This window comes from Cavia porcellus, unplaced genomic scaffold (genome assembly GCF_034190915.1).
Source record: "Cavia porcellus strain 051 isolate PalLab524CR breed Dunkin Hartley unplaced genomic scaffold, mCavPor4.1 scaffold_26, whole genome shotgun sequence".
Taxonomy (NCBI): Eukaryota; Metazoa; Chordata; class Mammalia; order Rodentia; family Caviidae; genus Cavia; species Cavia porcellus.
The window spans coordinates 49308866-49322560 of record NW_026947509.1 but is presented as its reverse complement, the minus strand read 5'-3'; the positions used below and the strand labels follow the sequence as shown (position 1 = coordinate 49322560).

The 13695-nt window shown below is 34.5% G+C and overlaps 1 protein-coding gene across 5 annotated transcripts in view; it reads left to right on the top strand.

Annotated features, from left to right (window-relative positions):
• The window catches only part of Erbb4 (erb-b2 receptor tyrosine kinase 4), a 1018041-nt gene that overhangs the window by 516676 nt on the left and 487670 nt on the right, over window positions 1-13695 (top strand). The gene's annotated exons all lie outside the window — the stretch shown is intronic.

Sequence of the window (13695 nt, the reverse complement as noted above, 5' to 3'; positions counted from 1 at the left end):
ACTGATTAACCGAATGTCATGATTTGAGAAGCAGAGATCCAACCCAAGTGTGAAGCTTCAGGAAAAAGTTTTCAAGGTCTTGCTTTGTTATTCCAATTTACTTAGCTGTTTATATTGATGTGCTGTAAATCTGGGCTGTTAAAACCACTCTGTGGTTCTCGATAATTTTCTAGAGTGTTAATTTTAAATCTGACACACACTTTTGCACAAGTTTATATCTTAATACTTCACCCTCCATTAATTTCTTTAATCAACACCCAAGTAATTGATACATAATTTTTCCCCAAGACCAAGTTTCAACTCCACTTACATTCAAGGCACTGAGTACTTGAAACACTTTCCAAATAATAAACCTTACTATTTAAATTTTATGTTACTTTGAAAATGATAACCTGATCCCTTAGTGTCCAGGGAGCTTCCAAATAATATTAACACTAAAGGTCATGGAACGTCTCTTCCCTGCAGTTATATTGGCAACTCTCCTATATCAAGATTTGGATGGTCTTGCCCGATTATAAATATCAGTGAAAATACACAGTCAAGAAAATTGTAAATTAGAATAAATTTGACAGCTTTAATTAAAGAAAAAAAAGGAAGGCCCGTAATCATATGGCGTATATGTGGTGAGCAAAAAATTCTAAATCATCTAGTATTCTAATTAATGAGTATTATTGCATCAGAAATAATTCTGAGGTTATCTGAATCAGGGTTGGACAGACAAACAAGATCTGTTCATAGCACCTTGTTTTTTGCAAGGAGGAAAATCAATTTAAAATGTAAACATAATAAAACTTGCCTTTGACAATAATAACAATAAATTGTGAATCAGAGCAAATAAAAGGGGCTATTTATCAAATTCTTCCTCGTGCTCTCTTGACTGTCTTATAAAGTGGCCTAAGAGGAAAAGAAAATAAAGTGATATTTTTACAAATAATTTTTCAAAAATTAAGATAACCTGAGATTTTTTAGAATTACCACAGGTATACTGTGAGAAATATACATGAAGTATACAGTAGCCCCCAAAAGAAAATTTGAAATTCATGCTTTTTAAGGTACAGTTGTAAAATGCTATATGTCAAGTGATAAAGTGGTTATAAACCAGAAATAAAATTGATATGCAAGCTGCTGTAGGCCTGTGAGGACCCGACAATGTCTTGTCACTGTTTTCCTTGTTTCAGAAAAATCACTCCAAGTTTTAAAGGCCAGCTTAAATGTCTATCTAGTGATTCCAAGAAAGATATTCAAACTCTTTGAAGAGAGATTTGTGTGCCTGTTTGTTTTGGTCTATTGTATTTCTGTGTTGTCAGTGAAAGTAGTGGGAATTTGTGACAGGATCATGTGCATTACATAGAGAACCTTGAAATTCTGAACCCCTCGTCTATTTATAACCTCTAGAAATCCAACCTTGTCTGAATGCTTTCCTTCATTTTTTTACTGGGTATCTGGAAAGTCACAGAAATGCTTTGTGATTTTCTAACACTAGAAGCTGAATTACAGGAAAGTAAACACCACTCAAAGAATGGATTGATATTGAAATGTTTTCTGTATTCAGCTGCTTTCATTGGAGTTTGCACACTGATGAAGCGATTTTCCTGTGCATTTGGGTACTACCCTGATGCCAGTTCAGGATGGCAACATGTTCTTCAGTCACCGGATTAGTACTGAACAGAGCTCTCAGGACAGAGCCCTGACTGCTCACCACTAAAATCTCCATGAATTACCACAGTGTTCTTGCTCAGACAAAGTGTCAAACAGATTTTCTGCTCAGAAGATGGTCAGTTAGATAGCCGGACTCCTTTTTCTGGATCCATGTTTCTTAAGAAGCTTTAAATCTGTATTTAACATGTTGCTAAGGAAAGTATATGGAGGACCCCAAGGAAGACAAGTGGCACGCACCTCTTTTTTCTATAGTCAGTCATCATATATTCTCCTGGTTGCAGGATAGGCTAAGGAGCATCCTTGGGGTGACTGCATTTTATAACCGGCCAGAGGGAGGGAGGCAGGGAGGGAGAAGAGAGGAGAAGGGAAGGTAGGGGAGGGTAGGAGGGGAGAGGAGAGCAGAGGAAAGGAGAGGAGAGAGGCAGAGACACAGAGAGAATGAGAAATTCAAGTGTTTTAATGTTCAGAGGCCATAAAGATTAAATGTTTTTTGGGACTGGGGATTTAGCTCAGAGGCATAAGTGCCTGCCTTCAAGCACAAGGTCATGACTTGGATCCCTGGTACCAAAATAAACAAACAAATAAATAAAAGATTAAATGTGTCTGTACAAACATCTTTTACTTTTTGTAACTGAAGTTAATTGAAGAAAAGCAAAATGAATTATCATACAATCTGAGGTGCATGTCTCTACTAATTTTAGAAATATGTATATTCTGAGAGTGAAACATGGATAAAAATGTTTGGTATAGCCTAAACTATTTGAATGTGAATATATTGTTCTGTCTTTGCTTTGGTCAACTGAATTTTCTTTTCAAATCACTTCTTCTAAGGCAATATTCTAGCATAGTGCGGTCTAAAAGAAAAATTTGCAAAAGACGTGAAGAGACTCTGAGAAGCTGGACAAAAAACAAGAAATTTGTCAAAAACCAAGCTTGACAGAATTGTTTGTGCAACTGGCATGGCTGCCAGTCACCAACCTAAAATACGTACGCGCAACACTGATTTGTGTTGTTTTTCTCTTGTATAGTGTCTCTGTGTCTCCGTCTCTCTCCCTGTCTTTCTCTTCCCTCTCTCCTTTGTTGTTGTTTTTCAAGCCAAAAAGGGGCTTCCTGTTCTTCTAAGTGGAAGTTTATGTGAGAGATTTCCATCTTGGGGCTGTCCTGGTTGCTCAAATGATGTGAGGAAGCCTCAGCTCCTCCATCTCCTCAGAAAGGTGCTCTGCTCCTGTCAGGGAGTTTGGCCAGTGACAGATGCCAGTTGATTAACTCTACAGGAGGGCCGGGAAGCCATCTCTCAGGCCTTTCTCCCTCAGCTGACTGTTGTGGGATCCACTTTTCTGCTTGTTCTGTTAGATTAAGGACAGTATCTCAGCTTGTCTTTTCATAAAAAGGTTAATGGAAATTTTAATTGGCAATATTTATTTAGTCACCCTAGGAGATATTGAAACACTTAAAAACCTTTCTTTTATAGCAGGATTAGTAAGTACAAATATCTCACAGGTAGAAGCATTTTACAAAATCTGTCAGTGTTTATGTTCCTGGAATATGCAAGTTGAGGGTACATAATTGGTTTTCAGACACCGCTTCAAAGGTTTAACTTTTTCAATTCAGCCATTATATATCTTATCATTGACTTGTGGGGCAAAACTGATGATAGATTCATTTAGTTTTATACAACTCTTTTAATGATATTTATTATCCACCAGATGGATAAACAAATATATATTTTTATAGTTCTAAGATCAAATGCGAAGCATATATCATACCTGTTATTAAAGCAGATTTAGTTGTTTAAAGTTAATTTCCTTTTAGTTGCAATTCTGCAGTGGAGCTAGGGATGTTCAATTATTCCTGAATACTGTGACACCTTCCCCCGCAGTGGTGAGAACTTGGTTTCTACGATATCCTGTTGCTTCAAAAAGTAATGGAATATAATAAATGATGGTTTTTACGCTAAGATAAGAAGTGTAAAATATTTTCAGTTCCATGAATGAACCAGAAATAAAGCTAATTAGTTAAAACTGTTGGGAATTACTTTAAAGCAATCTGTGATTAAACACAAGACATTATCATGGAACAATTAAGTAAATTTGGCCTCAGGTATCTTTCTCACTCCCCAGAGAATGAGTGATGAAATTCTAGTTTAGCAGTGTAGTTTATTAGAGATTTATCTATTTTAATTGATTCAGCTTGATTAAGAAACTCTAATGGAACAGTTGATGCAAAGAACCCATTACGTTAATATGTATACCTCCCATGAGTCATCCTTACTTTCAAAAAGAGAACACTCGACTTACTGTACTGCTCTACAAAGGTGGAAACAAATAGTAAAAATAAAATGAATTACGATAGACTGTATGATCGAAAATGCTTTCTTATGCTAGGCTGATCTTAAAGAATTTCTAGCCCGATAGATATGAGAAAATTTTCAGTACTAATTCTAAATATTAGTAAGGAATAATTGAACAATGGCCCAATGGATTTGTTAACATTTCCTTTATTTAAGTATTTTATAAGGATGTTATTGTTTATGATTAAGTACTTAACAATGTATAAAGCCTTTATTTGAATATGTGTATTTCCCTTTGGGTTGTTAGGTGACCAGAATAAGGTTTGACTCAATAAGTCGAATCTTAGAATAATGATTATTGAAAGAGTGGCTAGCTTTCTGTTTCACCCCTTCCCATAAAATTTTACTGTCTTCTATAAATTCTATGAATACCTTTCAGTCTATTCAAATAATCATGTTCAAGATTTTAAAGATTAAATTTAATCTTCACGACTGTTCAAGATTAAACAAAACTGGATGACCATTTTTCCTTCCTATCAAATCTTTAAGTCTAGGGGAAATATTTATTTTTATGAGCCTTATAAAGAATACTTAAGAACTCAAAGTCAGCAATATCAGCAATATTTATAGTAATCTCACAAATATATGCATTTCCATATAGTACTGTTATTTTTATATTCTGCATATAAAAATATTTAGAAGAATAAAACTTCCTTTGTAATTTTTTTTGTAATGAAAAGTAGAATTGGAGATGAAAAGAAACTTGGAAATCTTGAAATATAATTAATGTGAAGATAACACTGTCTATTGAGAACTAGCCCAAGGCTGTTCTACTATGCATTTTGATTATTCCACTTATCTGTTTTCCCTCTTTTCTCTTTCTCTCTTTCTCTTTTTCTTTCTTTCTTCTCTCTCTCCTTCTCTTTCTCTATCCTCTCTCTCTCCCCCCTCCCTCCTCCCCTCCCCTCCCCTCCCCTCCCCTCCCCTCTCCTCTCCTCTCCTCTCCTCTTTCCTTTTCATATTTGTGGAATGTTCACTATTGCCATAAAACTCTCTTGGGAACGTTCTTAACACTACTATTGAAGAGACTGCTCTGGTTGTAGATAAGCAAAGTGCGAATATTTGCTGCTCACCCAGACAGCAGTCAATTAAGCGTGCTTTGCGCATGGTGTAGCATACCCTGACAGCCACTCCGGGGGACTGGGAAAGACCTGTGGAGTGTTTTCATGTGCTTATGTTCCACTCCACCTGGAGAAGCTCCACAGTGCTTGACTTTATAAATGCAATAAAGTATACATTAGACTGAGAAAGCCTAATACATTCTGGAAGAAACATTATATAATTCACTAAAAAAGTAGCATAACTGGCCATACATATGATAATTCATAAACTGAACAAAATGATTTAAGGCCCTACTCATTAAATAATTTGAAAAGTGGGGCTTTTTTGTTGTTTGGGTTTTGGTTTTGGTTTTTTGGCAAAGAGTTCATCAGTTCTAACCTGAACAGAGTCTATTTTTTCTCAGATATTACTCACATTCTTCTGTGCATCCACCTTAGCAAGCAATGTGGTATCTTTATAAATTTCTGTTACTAGAGCAGGTGTTTAGCTGTATCAGTTGTCCCAATTTTGTTCATGTCTTTCTAAAAATGATATATTTTAATACATATTTGAAGCGCTTCATGCTTATTTTAATTTTACTTTCAATATTGCCAATATTATATTTATATGAAGCTTAATAGATCTGTGTTTTGACTTAAAAATTTGGTATATTTCATGATTTTGATGAAGATCTCTGTTTGTGTTAGTTTTTCTCTTGTGTTTAAAACATAAATTTATTTTAAAGTCATGGTCATGAAGTCTTGTTTGGTAGAAATCTGCATCGTTAACTTGGGTCTGGGTTCCATTCAAATGGATTATCCATCAAGAAATAATGTATCTGTATTTCTTTTGCAAATTAGGGAGAGCAGGGTTGGGAATGAGAGTGTAGAAAATATAAACAAAATAATCATTCCCTGGTTGGACTCACGTAATCTGCTATGGACAGGTAGATAAATGTAATCCTTCCTCCCTCCCCTTCGCAAAACATATTTATAAAATAAATAAATAGTGCATTGCATAATAAAGGGAACAGATGTGACTATTTCTTTGATTTGAAAATCTAGAAATATATTTTACCCAAGCTAACTTTTACTAATAACAGCAACAATTTGGTTAAACAACAGTGAATTAAAGTAGTAAGAAATTGATGCTGTGAAATATTCTGAGACAGTCTCTATTATATATGCTTTGTGTTCTTCTGTGAGTCATAAAAGAATACAAAATGCCTTCATCTGAATTGTGGTCTTTTAGGACTTTCCTAAAAGCAACGTGAAAACATATGTTTTTAATATTTCTCATGTAAAGTTTTTGAGAACAGGCAAAGCAGCTCTTGAAATTATGCTCCATTCGCTTCACTAGTAAGCCCTAGAAAAAGTATTTTCATGAATTGTGCCTCAAAACCCTCAAAATTAAAACATGAGAGTTTTCACTGAAGCTTGTGCTGTGTATCTGAAACACCAGTGATTCCTGACAGATTGGAGTCACAAGTTTGGGTGATGAAGAAAAGACTATTCAGGGTGAAGGCAAAAATTTGAGAAAAAGGCTCTTGTAAAAACTGACAATTTTATTACATTCCTGTGCTATGTATGTATTATGGATATTCCTCATAAATTATATACCATGTGAAATTAATTTAATTGTAATTATGTAAGCTGAATGCAGTTTTAGTAAAAAATTGATACTTTATTAGACTTCAGTTTATTTTACATAAAAAGATCACTACATAATTAAGATCACTACATAAAAAATAAGTGTGCTGATTCTAAATGATTAAGAAACTTTAGCACATTATTGAATCAAGGGCATGAAATAATGTAGCTATTTGTGATGATTACCTATAGAGGGTTTTTTTGTTTTGTTTTGTTTTGTTTTTGTTTTTTGTCTTTTTGAGACAGGGTCTTGCTGTACAGTTCAGGCTGGCCTTGAGCTCACTTTGTAGCCTAGACTGGTCTCGACTCACAACGATCCTCCTGCCTCAGCCTCCCGAGTGCTGGGATTACAGGTGTGAGCCACCACGCCTGGCACCTGTAGAGTTTTAACTAATGTACTAAAAATGTGTTCTAACTCCATGAAAAATCAGTCTAACTGAATTCCAGCATAATTGCTAATTTAGACTTTTCTTGACTTTTCCCTTTGGCAGTAGTTGGTATTGTGTTGTATGGCTGTTACCATATTCAAAGCACCTGTTACACGCCTATTTATCAATAAATTCTACTTTGAAACCTTATGCACAGAAGTAAAAGGTTATAAACTGAATCTTCAGCCCATTCAATAAATGAGTAATTGAATGAATTCATTCAATTTAGTACAAATTTAATAATTATCACTAACATATAAAATATGTCAGACATTGTAAAGATTCTGTTTAAAAACATAATCTGCTGTCTAATAAAGTCATACAAAACTTGGATATTAATGACACTAAAGTTCACTTTATCTCTGTGAACACTCATGTGCTCTTTTTTTAATGATGATTCCATAAATTTCAGATGAAATTGTGGTGAATATATTTATAAACACAATTTGTTTAATTTTAGCTGCTATATTTATTGTAGTGGCTGAAGTACAGAAAGTAGAGCTGTAATTTAAAGAAACATCTTTCAGAACTAGATCATTTATTCAAATACGACTATTTGAATAGTAGTTTGGAAGGTGGTATGTATATAGGCGTATATTAGTGTGTATATGTTGTGTAGATTATACATGGATTAATTATTATAATACAAGTTATACTGACCTTTTACACTTGTGATTCATTAACATTACTGCCAATGATTTAAACTGTAGTTTTTCCTTTTTCAAATAAGATGTCTACTTTTACCATCTTCCCTAATGTCTATAGCAGCGTTTTGGATGAAATATTGTAAAGATGAGTATGACTTTAGAAAATGTAGTATTTTCACCATAACTCTGACCAACAAAGAATTTAGTACTCTATTCCTCTTATATTTTCCTGTTTAATTATAGGATACTGTAACAAATATAATAATACAAGAGCAGCTAGTTATAGAGGTATGGTCAGAAATCGCCTCGTATTTATGCAATGTAGATAATAATCTATGAGGAAGAATTGTGATATATGTAACATAATCAAATTGAGGACACTTTTTAATAAGGATAAAAAGGACATATTAACAGTTAAATTTGGTATCTATGTGAAAACACCAAGCACAGTTCTAGCTATATGTAGATATAAAAGCCCCCAGTTCTGAGTAAAAATAATAGTAAAAAGAACATGTTTGGCCCCTGGTCAAAGAGAAGTTAGCCAACCGTGTTTAGAGTTTTATCTGTATCTTCCAATCTATTCCTGAGCCTGCGGATCAATCTGATCCTCAGGTATTTTATTGTATTTGTTTATTTATTTTTACCAGTACTGTCATCCTGATTTCCTCACAATAACTTTGCAGTATGGTTTCAAGTCAGAGCTTGTGATGTCTCTTGCCTTTGTTGCCCAGGATTGACTTTGCTACTTTAGGTCTCTTCTGTTTGCCAATGAATTTTAGGAATGTTTTCCTCATCTCTGTGAGGTATGTTAATGGTATTTTGATCTGGATTGTATTAAATCTGTGTTTTGGGGTATGGCCGTTTTCACAATTTTTTCCTATCCACAAAAAAGAGGTATCAATCCATTTTCTGGTATCCTATTTGATCTCTTTTTTCAGAGGGTTATAGTTGTTAGTGTATAGATCTTTTATTTCCTTTGTTAGACTGATTCCTAGATATGTCATTCTTTTGGATGCTCTTGTGAAGGGTGTGGTTTCTTTAATCTCTCTCTCCATGAGTTTGTTGTTTGTGTACAGGAATGCTAGTGATTTTTGAGTGCTGACTTTGTATCTAACTACATTACTGAATTTGCTTATTAAGTCTAGAAGTCTTTTGGTGGAGTTTTAAGGGTCTTCTATGTAAAGTTATGTCATCTATAAATAATGATAATTTAACTTCTTCTTTTTCTGTTTTTATTTGTCTCTTGTGTCTAATTGCTCTGGGCAATGTTTCCAGAACTATGTTGAATAGAAGTGAAAATAGTGGACATCTTTGTTCCTCATTTTAGAGTGAAAGCTTTGAGTTTGTGTAGATTCAGTGTGAGCTATAAAGCAAGATAATTTTGAGGATTTTACAAGTAAATGGATACAACTTGAGATCATACTTGCAAGTGAAATAAATCATACTCACATGCCTACCTAGTATACAAAACTGAAAGAGTAAATAAGATCCAAAATCTATAATAGATATTGAGAAATGGTAAGAAACTGCTCCAAAGGAAAGAACAACCGTGATGAGGGAAAGGAGAAAAGAGGGAGGAAAAAGCACACACACACACACACACACACACACACACACACACACAGACACACACACACAGACACACACACACACACACACAAAAGCTAGGATATTCGTATTACTAATTCCTATTTAGTTCATTGAAAATAATGTGTTTATATTGTTTTATCAATTTTTCATGCCTGTATTTTGTGATCTGAGCAATTATTTTGAAGATAACAATATACAATATATTAACCATTGCTAATCTCCTAGTATCTTGTTTTGAGATTCTTATAAAAAGGATATTATGAACACTGTTTACTGTAATACCAAAATTTTCAATCTAATCAATAAAATTTAAAAATGAAAAGCAAGAAACAGAATACTGATAGAAGAAGTAGTATAGATCTAGTGTCATGAATTGCAGCAATAAAAGTTGATTTTGGCACTAGAAAAATATCTTTCTGCAGAAATGTAACCCATCTACTCTAATTTGTTTTATCTGTCACTGTGTACACTGGCACTTGCCATAGGGATTTGCAGTGACTGTATCAGACTTTACTGTGAGTTATATTATTGGTTTTATTTCTGTGTGTGACTTGGTAAAGACAGAGTGAGATTCAGTACGAGAGTCTGCTTAAGGCAATTAATGGAGAACTAAGAGAACAAATTGTAGAAAAGCGAGTAAAACGTGTTTATACTGTAAAACTCAAGGGTGTTCAATCAGATGTCACCTGTGTCATCACTTTATTAATATCATTTCCTAAGATTCTTGTAGTTCATAAATATAAAGCTCCAATGTATTTTATAGCTTAACATAATTCTGATAAAACTCTGGTAATGGTTATTGAATTGTTTCAGAAGTTTCTGATTGATTAAAGGTGACGTCTGTATGAAGGAGTTTTGGAAAGTGAAATATGATTTAAAATGCTAATGCTGTGATGGTGATAAAGATGATTATAGAATGGAAACATTATCCATGGCCTTTCTGTAGAAGATGAGGAAGATGCTGATGATGGTTCTGGTGCTAACAAGGGCTGCATGACCCTAGGGTCCCACCCTGGGGATACAACCTAGTGTGTTAGTCTCTCCTGAAGCCTAGCGTCATTAATAAGTTCCTTTCCAAAAAGAAGGCGGTGAAGTTGATTTAGGAGAGAAAAACACTGTGTATGTTTCTCTTGTTAACTTAAAGGGAATGTTATAGATCAAAACAAATGAAAAGTTGATCAAACACATTTTGTCTATTTCATCTACAATAAGAAAAATCTGTCCGTGTTTCCATTTTTTTCCATATAGGACAATTAGTATTTTTATATTTAATGTAACTTGGTTACTGAGAACAGTTTGTAAGCCATAAAATATAATATTTCTAGTAAAAGATAACTTCTCAGAGAGAAAGGAAAAGTATACAGATGAGGGGGAAAGGAGGTATCTATAAAGGCATTTTAGACTTAATATTCCCAAGTTATATTATGCAAAAAATTACAGAAAATGAAAATAAAATATTGTGGGAAGTTTTATTATTGCAAAATTAGGTTAAAAATGGTAGTGGGAAAAAGTAAGAGAAGGAGGGAGACGGGAAGATCAGGAGGGAGAGAGGGAGGTTGACCTCGTTATGCATAATTTACCTGCATGAATAGATACTTATCTAATTACCCAGCATCCTCCAGCCACTACCATCAGTCTTTACATCCAGCTATTTTTCTGACTGTTCATATTTTTCAGGTATTTAGTATGAAAATTCCAGTTTAAGAAATAGCTATTAATACAATAGTAGTAATGCAAATTGTCTTCAGAATGTGCAAATATTTTAGGGATTATGTTAGTAGTATATCATCAGACAATTTTTTTCTTCTAGAATATTCCTAAGCCAACTTTCTAAACAATAATATCAAATAGTTGACTCAAGTTAGTAACCCAATACCAAGATTTTTAACCTTGGCATTAGTAACATTTTGGACATGGTAATTCTCTGCTAGGTGGGGAGAGGAGAAGGGCTTTTTGAAGAATTTATGATGTCTATAGCATCCTGGATATCTACATGCTAGATACCGGTAGCAGCCCCACACCCCTAAGCATGACAGTCACAGCTATCTCCAGACATGACAGATGTAATCTGGGGAGCAAAACATGCCACAGGGAACTACCATTTTATGCCTGTATAAAGAATCATATAGTCTGGTAGCCCTAAATATATCTGAAATCACAGGTGTTTACATAATGTATTTTCAAATTAAAAATAAGTACATAGAAAAATCACATAAGACGTTCCTGCCTTTTATTTACTACTAGAGTTAACAGACATACAAATATTAATATATCTCAAAGCATTTGAAAGTACGAAAGTCTTAGTTTAGCATCAAATAACCAAGAGTTCATACAGTGTTTAGGGGTATGAGCTCCCTAATTTGGTTCCTTGTTTCACTTAATAGCAAGCCCATGTCTTGTCTTCCAACTGTCACCTCCTTTCACTTCTTGCTGTTCTTCAATCCCCAGGTCGAGCAAATTCCTAAAACACTTATTATTTTGTGTCATAAAAATACTCAATCCTCACCACTGTCTATTGTGTATTAACTGCCCTTGTCACCTCTTACTTAGCAAGAATTTCTTTTTTATTAAATTTTTTTTTGTCTTTTTCATTTTTATCGGTACCAGGGATCGAACTCACGACCGCCTGCTTGCAAGGCAGGCGCTTATGCCGCTGAGCTAAATCCCCAGCCACTCTGTCTACTATCTACTGTAAACCAGCGAGGTGACTGCACAAACACAACTGCTTTTAGCTTAATGTCCCCTCCCTAGCATATCACTAGCTCCCAAATGCTTCCATAACTCTAGGAAATCCTACAGTTCTCTTTTTCCGGATGATCTGTTTGTCCTCTTTGCCTTTTGTTCCATTCACAAGTCAGACCCGTGAATAGCAACAGCCTTCACTTAGGCAGGATATTCTCACTGCCTGAATTGCACAGTGTTCCTGACTAATAAATTCGGTTCCAGTGGTTGAGTGCAGAGAATTTGATAGCAAGTATTGTGCAATCAGAAACTGCCTGCTTCTTATTTTCATATATCAAGGCATGAGATGTAGAACGCAAGGGACATCTTTATGTCCTTCCTTCTTTATACCTTTATCTTGGCATAAAATCCTGCACGTATAACACACATACTGCACACTTCCCGAGACAAATGCATAGTTTTAAGGGTTAGAAAAGGCATATACCATTGTAACTATTAGCCTACATCAAGAAATAGAACCTTCTCAGCTGTCTGAGAAACTCCATCTTAATCTCAAAAGGTTTTCTCCTTGAAAGTAACAAACACCCTGTATTTTAGGTAAATTGCTTTCTTGTGTTTTTTTGTTGTTAAATCACCAAATGTCCATTGACAGTATGGCTTGATCTTGCATATTTTTGAAAAATTTCCTTAAAGACTTTATTCTTTCTTCTTCTTTTCTTCCCATTAAAATTAACCTAGTTGAAAACCTAGGTTTGTGTGTGTGTGTGTGTGTGTGTGTGTGTGTGTGTAGTAGAATTCTCCTGAGCCTGAGTTTTATCAGTTGTACAGTCACAGCCAAGTTTAATAATTTCCTATGATTTCTGTACTTCCACCAAGTTGGCAGTTACAGCTAGAAATTGGATCATATTCAATCTCTTTGATGAAACAGTAAATGGTGCTGTGTTCTTTAAGTGCGAGGAATACAATGTTTTGTCATTCAGAATCAACAAGTATCTGACAGCAGCCTGCTCACAGGTGAACAAGTTAGTCTGTCACTTGCTTTGGGAAAATGTGAGACCCCATAGGATAGCAAGGAACAGACACTTCATGTCTACATTGGTTCCCATCACATCTCTTAGCAAATCCCATGAGGGTGACTGAGAAGAAGCAAAAGATAAATAATGCTATGAAGATGATTTGTGTCTCAAGTCACAAACTTCGAGCTTACAAAATGCCAGTCTTACAGAGGAGACTGCTAACAGTTCTGTCTTCTGTCATGCAAAGGGAAGTATCTTTATACTACAGTGTTGCTTAGTTTGTAATCATTTATGAAAAAAAAATTGACAGAACTAAAACGGAGAAGCCATGAAGAAATTCCATGCAGAATTCTATTCCAACAATTTTCTCTTACCAAGGTTTTGATCTAACTGGACATTGATGCTGAATACTTAGGACTATTTACTCATAAGGAATTTATGAACGGCAGTGCTCTAATTTTCTGAAATTATTTTTAGAACACTTTAGGTTTATTAGAAAGCTATAAAGAAAAAACAGCATTCCCTATAGCTCATACTCAATTTTTCTCACTGTTAATATCTTACATCGGCATGGTGCATTTCTCATAAATACTCTTATTTTAACATTTAACTCTCACTTACTAGTTATAATAC